We start from the raw sequence: 8,089 nt of genomic DNA, 5'->3' as shown, positions 1-8,089 counted from the left end.
AGGCTTGATTGGTTCTCTGACAGGTCAGGCTGACCTCCCACACGTACAATCGATAACGTTTCGAAAGAGTGGGGGAAAAAATGTCCGATCTAACTTTGCAGCTTGTGGTCTGCTAGCTACGTCACGGCATGGCTTTTTTTTTTAAAATCGCCGGATGGGGGAGCTACACAGGGTGAGGTCAGGCATTCAACTGACCGCTCAGCTGCCCTGTTATCTAAAGGGTAGGTCTGGAAGGTGGGGGGGGGGGGAGTTCTATTTTTAAATAGTTATCTTTTAGCTGTACCCACACCTAATGACAAAATGTATATCCTAGGATTTATAGTTATATTTAGGACATTGTTTCTTAACCTTTTTTGGAGGCACCGAATCCATCCAGTTTCAACTTTCATATGTCTACCCTTGGCGTTGAAATATCACTTTCTGTTTATATTGCAACTTTCATGTGTGCATTCACCCTTCTTAATAATTTTATGATTCGCACTGAAAATATCCGATCGTGGATCATATGAGTCGGGTGTGTGTCTTGACCTCCAGCGAACCCCTTGAAACTGACCCACCGAACTCCTGGGGTTCGACGGAACCCATTTTAAGAACCACTGGTTTAGGGTTAGTTCGGGTTATGTTTTTAGTTTAAGTTAAGCTTCATTTGAGTTCGGGGGTAAAGGTTAGATGTGTGGTGGGAATTCCAACCTTGGACCAGCTAGGGGTAAGAGGGAGCGCTGTCAAGAACAAAATATCATAGACATTTACACTGACGACATGGGTTCCGAACCCGCAACTGACGGGATTGATGTCATATACTACTCACGTCACATGCCGATTTTCAAAGTTTAGTATTTTTGTATTACTTGAATCTCCTAGAGGACTAGCCTTGTGTATCATCAATCCAATCCAATACTTGTAGATCTGGCTAATGAATGAGGTGCCTATTTTGTGTAAGTTCAATTAGCTTTATTTACCTAAAATACCCTGTCATTACTAAATACAGGGATGGGGCAGGCGGATGTGGCAATGCTTCGGATATTGAACAAAAAAGCTTTTTCCATTCTTTTGAAAGGTCAAGGGGGGAAGGGGGCGCTGTTCCCCTCCGTGTTGCCTTTTGTCTAGCCCCCCCCCCCCCCCCCCCCCCCGTCTGGCGTACCCACAGTTCCAATATAATCAACATCTCTTTTGAATCCCGACTAGCTGTTACATAATCGCATCCTAGTTATCTTCTCCTGGTAAGGGGAGGGAATACGGGTAGAAGTTTCTTAGAACTAACCTCCCCTCCGGCGCGGTATTCCCACAAAAAACATCGTTGTGAGGGGAAAAAAAGTCTATTTAAGTAACTATATTTGTATTGTATGTCTCTCGGAAATCGAATGGATTATTGATCGTGATGTAAGCGGCGTATTCGCGGGTTCGAATACCAGTTTTGATTGTGAAACCGATGACGATTGCGCCATAGATAACATTATCGAGAAGTGAAACTGGGATCGGTTAGGATGCCTTGGGTTAAACTATTCGGTGTGGTTCACCAGCTAAAGACGGCGTGATTGAATCGTTTGGATAGATTTGAACATGGAAGTTGCGAGAAGGTCAAATACATTATTGCCATCTACTGATTTATCGTGTTGCAGTCGAGGCTGAAATAGAAACTTTTTTCTCTTTATATATTGACCGTACAAATGGCATGCAAACAGTCAGAACTTGCAGGTGCTATATATATATATATATATATATATATATATATATATATATATATATATATACGAATATATATATATATATATATATATATATATATATATATATATATATATATATATATATATATATATATATATATATATACACACACGAAAGAGTAGCCTTGACGCGAACATAAAGTACTTTTTTTGTGCGTGCGGGCGATTGATCTGATGTCAGCCAATATCTCCTACACTGGGTGCATCCACCTCAGAAAATATCTACCAACATCTTCACGTTTCCGAATCTTTTCACAGCTGCCATCTAATTCATTAAGACGAAATATTCTTTTACGCGTGATTTTTGTGTGTGTGATAATATGTTTTAACAGTATTCGAAAACAGCAACAAACTATACACATTTATTTTTAAACTTGGATAAAATAAAAATAAAAAACCCGACAAACGAGTGTTTCTGAGGTTTGCAGTTACCCAGGAGTTGCTGAAACATTTTGACAGTTCAAATAATGGGCACAGATCAGTGTTAGTTGATAGATTGAGCATCACGTTTTGATAATATGACAACAGCAATCTCACTAGGGAACAACCAATGCACACACATACAGTAACTTAGCAAAATGAATTTTTTGAAAACTCTATAAAGAACTGTTATTTTTATGACTGACGTATATTCCCAGGGTGTGTGTGTCTGTGTGTGAGAGCGTGTGTGTGAGCAGATGTGAGGGGAATCGGAAAAGAAGTCATTAATGACAGGCCTGCACAGAAAGTGATTGAAAAGACTGCGAAAGGCGACCTTTGAGATAATTGAGAAAATGAAACAGCTCGGGAGGAAGTGAGGATAGCTCCGACCTTCACCTTTACTCAGTGGGTTGAAGCTGAGGCAGCGTTCTCGGTCACGTGACAAGACAGGCCCCGCAACGTGAGTAGTGTATTGTGACAAGACTGGTCTCACAACGTGAGTAGTGTATTGTGACAAGACTGGTCTCACAACGTGAGTAGTGTATTGTGACAAGACTGGTCTCACAACGTGAGTAGTGTATTGTGACAAGACTGGTCTCACAACGTGAGTAGTGTATTGTGACAAGACAGGTCTCACAACGTGAGTAGTGTATTGTGACAAGACTGGTCTCACAACGTGAGTAGTGTATTGTGACAAGACAGGTCTCACAACGTGAGTAGTGTATTGTGACGAGACAGGTCTCACAACGTGAGTAGTGTATTGTGACAAGACAGGTCTCACAACGTGAGTAGTGTATTGTGACAAGACAGGTCTCACAACTTAGCTAGTGATTGGCGACAAGACACACCTCGACATGAGACATTTATTGAGACACACCTCGACATGAGAGCGAGACATCTATTGAGACACACCTCGACATGAGACATTTATTGAGACACACCTCGACACGAGATCGAACATTTATTGAGACACACCTCGACACGAGACATTTATTGAGACACACCTCGACATGAGAGCGAGACATCTATTGAGACACACCTCAACACGAGAACGAGACATCTATTGAGACACACCTCCACACGAGACATATACTGAGACACACCTCGACACGAGATCGAGACATCTGTTGACAGCGAGACAGCGCCCTGAGAGAACTTGATGACGACATTGGCTGGGGATGAACTCTGAACTTTGAAATTTGATCGAAGTGAGGGCCGAGTTGAAGGGTGTGGTGAGGGGAGGGCGGGGATGTAAAAATATACCTCATTATTTCTTATCGTCACACGTGCACTTTGTTTCAATCTTGAGAAATAAAATAAAAAAATTCTAATATAAAGCCAATGCAAAGAGCTACAGAACTTGTCTAGGGAAATACTGGGATTAAATTCGCCGTTTTACCCGGATATCGCTTAGAATTTTTATGGAGTAGGTTAGGAACTTCAGTTTCGTGTCATGAAACTAATGTGAAAGTTGCCGTAGCTTGCGATACAACTAATTTAAGTGAACAGTTATGAAGTAAGTATCTTTTTTTATTCACCTAGGCCTTGAAGATTTATTTCACCCCCCCCCCCTCCTCATACTAAGGCTAAGTACACACCATTCAAATGACTTGGCCTACTCATATGCATTTTCCTAGAAAAGATGTTAATGTAAACTTGTGTTTTAGTAATCCTGTATATGCGTGTCCGTGTGCGTTAATGTAGTTACTCCCCATAAAACAATTAGTTTGGCAGCATTAATCAGTTTGACAACACGTTAGTACCAAAGCTATATGCTGATTTTTATGCTGATCGTACTCAATTATTCTCATTATAAAATGCATAGGATACCGTCATTTATTATTATCCCTACTGCTAACCCTTCAAAAACCAGCGCGAAAGCTTCTATTGTTATTTTTCCAACAACACCGCACCTGCCCTAAGCACTAACAAGCGACTTCGCCGCCAGCCTAGTCCCTTATTTACAAGTGCTTCGTGGGTTAGTCGTTTGGGATTTTCCAGCTGCTATTTTTAGTCGCATCGGCGTCGCCCTCGACGGCCATAAAATGCGGTAAGAACACATTTAACTGAGTGACAAGGATCCGGGATTTGAGGCCTGGCACACCACGATCAGAGGGACATAACTGGTGTGTTATGACATGTGTCATCGTGTCATCTGCTTAACTTCTGACTAGTCTTGAATGACAATAATAGCGATATTGTGTACACACACACACACACACACACACACACATATATATATATATATATATTATATATATATATATATATATATATATATATATATATATATATATATATATAGGCTCATACATATATAGACCCATATAAATAAATAAATAAATATATATATTTATATATATATACATATACATACATACACACATACACTAAACATACATACATATGTAATATATAGGCCAATATATATATACATATATACATATATATATATATATATATATATATATATATATATATATATATATATATATATATATATATATATATATATATATATATATATATATATATATATATATATATATATATATATATAATATATATATATATATAATATATATATATATATATATATATATATATATATATATATATATATACATATATATTTATATATACATATATATTTATATATATATAAATATATATATATATATATATATATATATTTATATATATATTTATATATATATATATTTATATATATATATATATATATATATATATATATATATATATATATATATATATATATATATATAATATCTATGTGTGTATGCGAATACAGGGCCCCATGTGTATATGAGTGTGTGTGTGTGTGTGTGTTATTAATACACGTTACCCTGGAAAACTTGTACAGGAACTAAATATAAAACCAGGCCAACCAACCAACCATGACAAAGACATTACAAAAAGTAAACACACGATCACGCTTATATTATTCACCACTGGAGATTTCCGATTTTATAATGTGCATTGATTAGGCGGAGATGAATATGAAATTTGAATATTGATTCTTTTTTTTGTTTCTCGGTCTATTTATCTCAGCTTGGGTTGTTATACGTAAAGTTGAGACAAAGGAATTTTAGTTCGTTGTTGTTGGGTGGTTGTAGGATGTGATGCTGTTGACGGAAGTTGGTGAGAGCTTGCTGTGATAGGCGTGGTAGAGATTTGGTGACTATAGACCAGTGGTTCTTAACTTAGGTTTGATCGAACCCCAGGGTTCAGAGAGTCAGTCTCAGGGGTTCAGCGGAGGTCAAGACACATCCTACTCGTATGATTTACGGTCGGATTTCGTCAATGCGGACGATATTGAGAAGGGTACGATGAATGCGTATATGGAACTGGTGGGGTTGGGTACCTCCCAAAAGGTTAAGAACCGCTGCTCTAAAACCTTGCTGTACCTACAGCTATGTGGAGTAATTGAGTGTGTGTGTGTGTGTGTTTGTGTACAGTGGGGGTGGGGGTGTGAGAGGTTAATTATGTATTCCTTAACACTTTATTATACTGCTGTCATTAACAAAAAGGCTTAGGGTTTGAGTTGGACAATTTTTATAACTCGCCCACCTTGGTATTCCTATATACTAAAGTTTTCTGCAATATAGTAGCCCTTATTTAGTTGAAGGTTTTGGTTAAACATAGGTTAACACACCCACTTCGGTTTAACTGCGTTGGCCACGTTATTAAATATATGGTTCTAGGTTCGAATATTGGTCACCAGGAAATTTTGACATTAGGATCAGACTTCGGTTTATTGAGCTCACTCAGCTATATTGAGTACCTTGCATTATGATTGGTTGAGGAATGTTATCGATCGAGGCATCTAAAGTAAAGATGATCACATAATAGTTGTCAGCTTGCTTTGTCTACAATAGTAGCTTACCTATAAGTTTGAGACAGACTTATAACATGCAAGACAGTCTCGCCTCGTCAATACATAAACAAACAGACATGCTAATGTGGCAGCAAGGCTTCATAAATAAACCAAAAGTGAAGGCGTGTCGATCAGTGAAAGGCCTGTTTGCCTTTGTTGTATGGCACACAATTGAGAATGAATATGCCGTGAGAAAGCGCTATCGGTCCCGTCTATGTGTATTACATTTGTGTGAACTGTATCAAGAAGCATGTACAGTCTATTGGTGTATGTTCCAGACCAGTGTTAGGTGATGCCGCAGTAATTGGAATCTTGGCAAAAAGTAGCTAATTTGATGGTAGATCTAATAACCAATGAACTATAATTTGATAATGTCCGAGGTATCGCATACCCTAACCCATGTTGTAATAGCCCTAACCCCCAAATCTGATCTAAATATTATTAGGCCTACCCTGATATTTTAATATTACTAATCACCCACACACCTATTTTTGGACGGGTCCACTGTCGGACACTGATAAGGGGAATACACCAGCCGATGTTGGCTAAATGCGCTTGTATAATCGTAATATGGTGTGTGGTATATCGTCACGTTAGAATACTAATGTTCTGTCAGATTAAAGGCATCACAGTGCTATATATATGCAGGTACATAGTCACTTCATGCCATTGCTGCTTAGAATAACGGTTAGGACATATATACATAAGCGACATAGTGTGCCTTTTTATTCTTCATCAGTTGATCGGCCAAAGTAGGTACCCATTATATTCTTGAATTATATTCTGGAAAAACGTGTTAGGAAATATGCTCGCAGGTACATTTTGCCCTTACATACTGAAACAACAGGTGGGACGCCCTCTGCCGTTTGGTCCATCTTGAACAACTGGCGGGGTATATGTGCCCATGGTCCCAGACCCCCCCCCTCCCCCCACCATTAGCAGCAACATTCCTGTCCTGATCTCTAATGAAGCAGGTGACGGCAGATCTGCTCGCTAATTTGTTTTTCTTATTAGCCCAGGCTAAAGCAAACAAACATAGGGCAGTGTTATCTGTAGGCCTGGGCAACCTCGTTGGTACACCTGGTTGGGTGTCCGGTACAGCTGGTTGGGTGGACACCCTGCTGGTACAACTGGTTGGGTGGACACCCTGCTGGTACAGCTGGTAGGGTGGACACCTCGTTGGTACAGCTGGTAGGGTGGACACCTCTCTGGTACAACTGGTTGGGTGGACACCCTGCTGGTACAGCTGGTAGGGTGGACACCTCTCTGGTACAACTGGTTGGGTGGACACCCTGCTGGTACACCTGGTTGGGTGGACACCTTGTTGGTACAACTGGTTGGGTGGACACCTCTCTGGTACAACTGGTTGGGTGGACACCCTGCTGGTACAACTGGTTGGGTGGACACCCTGCTGGTACAGCTGGTTGGGTGGACACCTTGTTGGTACACCTGGTTGGGTGGACACCCTGCTGGTACAGCTGGTAGGGTGGACACCTCTCTGGTACAACTGGTTGGGTGGACACCTCTCTGGTACAACTGGTTGGGTGGACACCTTGTTGGTACAGCTGGTTGGGTGGACACCTCTCTGGTACAACTGGTTGGGTGGACACCTCTCTGGTACAGCTGGTAGGGTGGACACCCTGCTGGTACAGCTGGTAGGGTGGACACCTCTCTGGTACAACTGGTTGGGTGGACACCTCTCTGGTACAACTGGTTGGGTGGACACCTTGTTGGTACAGCTGGTTGGGTGGACTCCTTGCTAGTACAACCGGTTGGGTGGACACCCCTGCGAGTTCCTTGATTGTACTACAGTAAGCTCTCGAGTAGTTGCCAGTTGTAACCATTGATGAAAACCAAGATTCCCTACACAACTTTTTGAACTGACCTACATTTCGACTACAACTATTATTTAAAAAACTTAACAATAGAACGCCCACATTTTCGGAACTTGGCAATTAGAATATTTACACTAACACCTAACAATTTAAAACGAGTAGTACCTCTAGTTTTATGAATTAAAATTTCATCAGCGTCTGTGCTTTCT

This window comes from Physella acuta, unplaced genomic scaffold (genome assembly GCF_028476545.2).
Source record: "Physella acuta isolate Inbredline_101_S28 unplaced genomic scaffold, ASM2847654v3 ptg001710l, whole genome shotgun sequence".
Lineage (NCBI taxonomy): Eukaryota > Metazoa > Mollusca > Gastropoda > Physidae > Physella > Physella acuta.
This window is presented reverse-complemented; position numbering follows the sequence as displayed.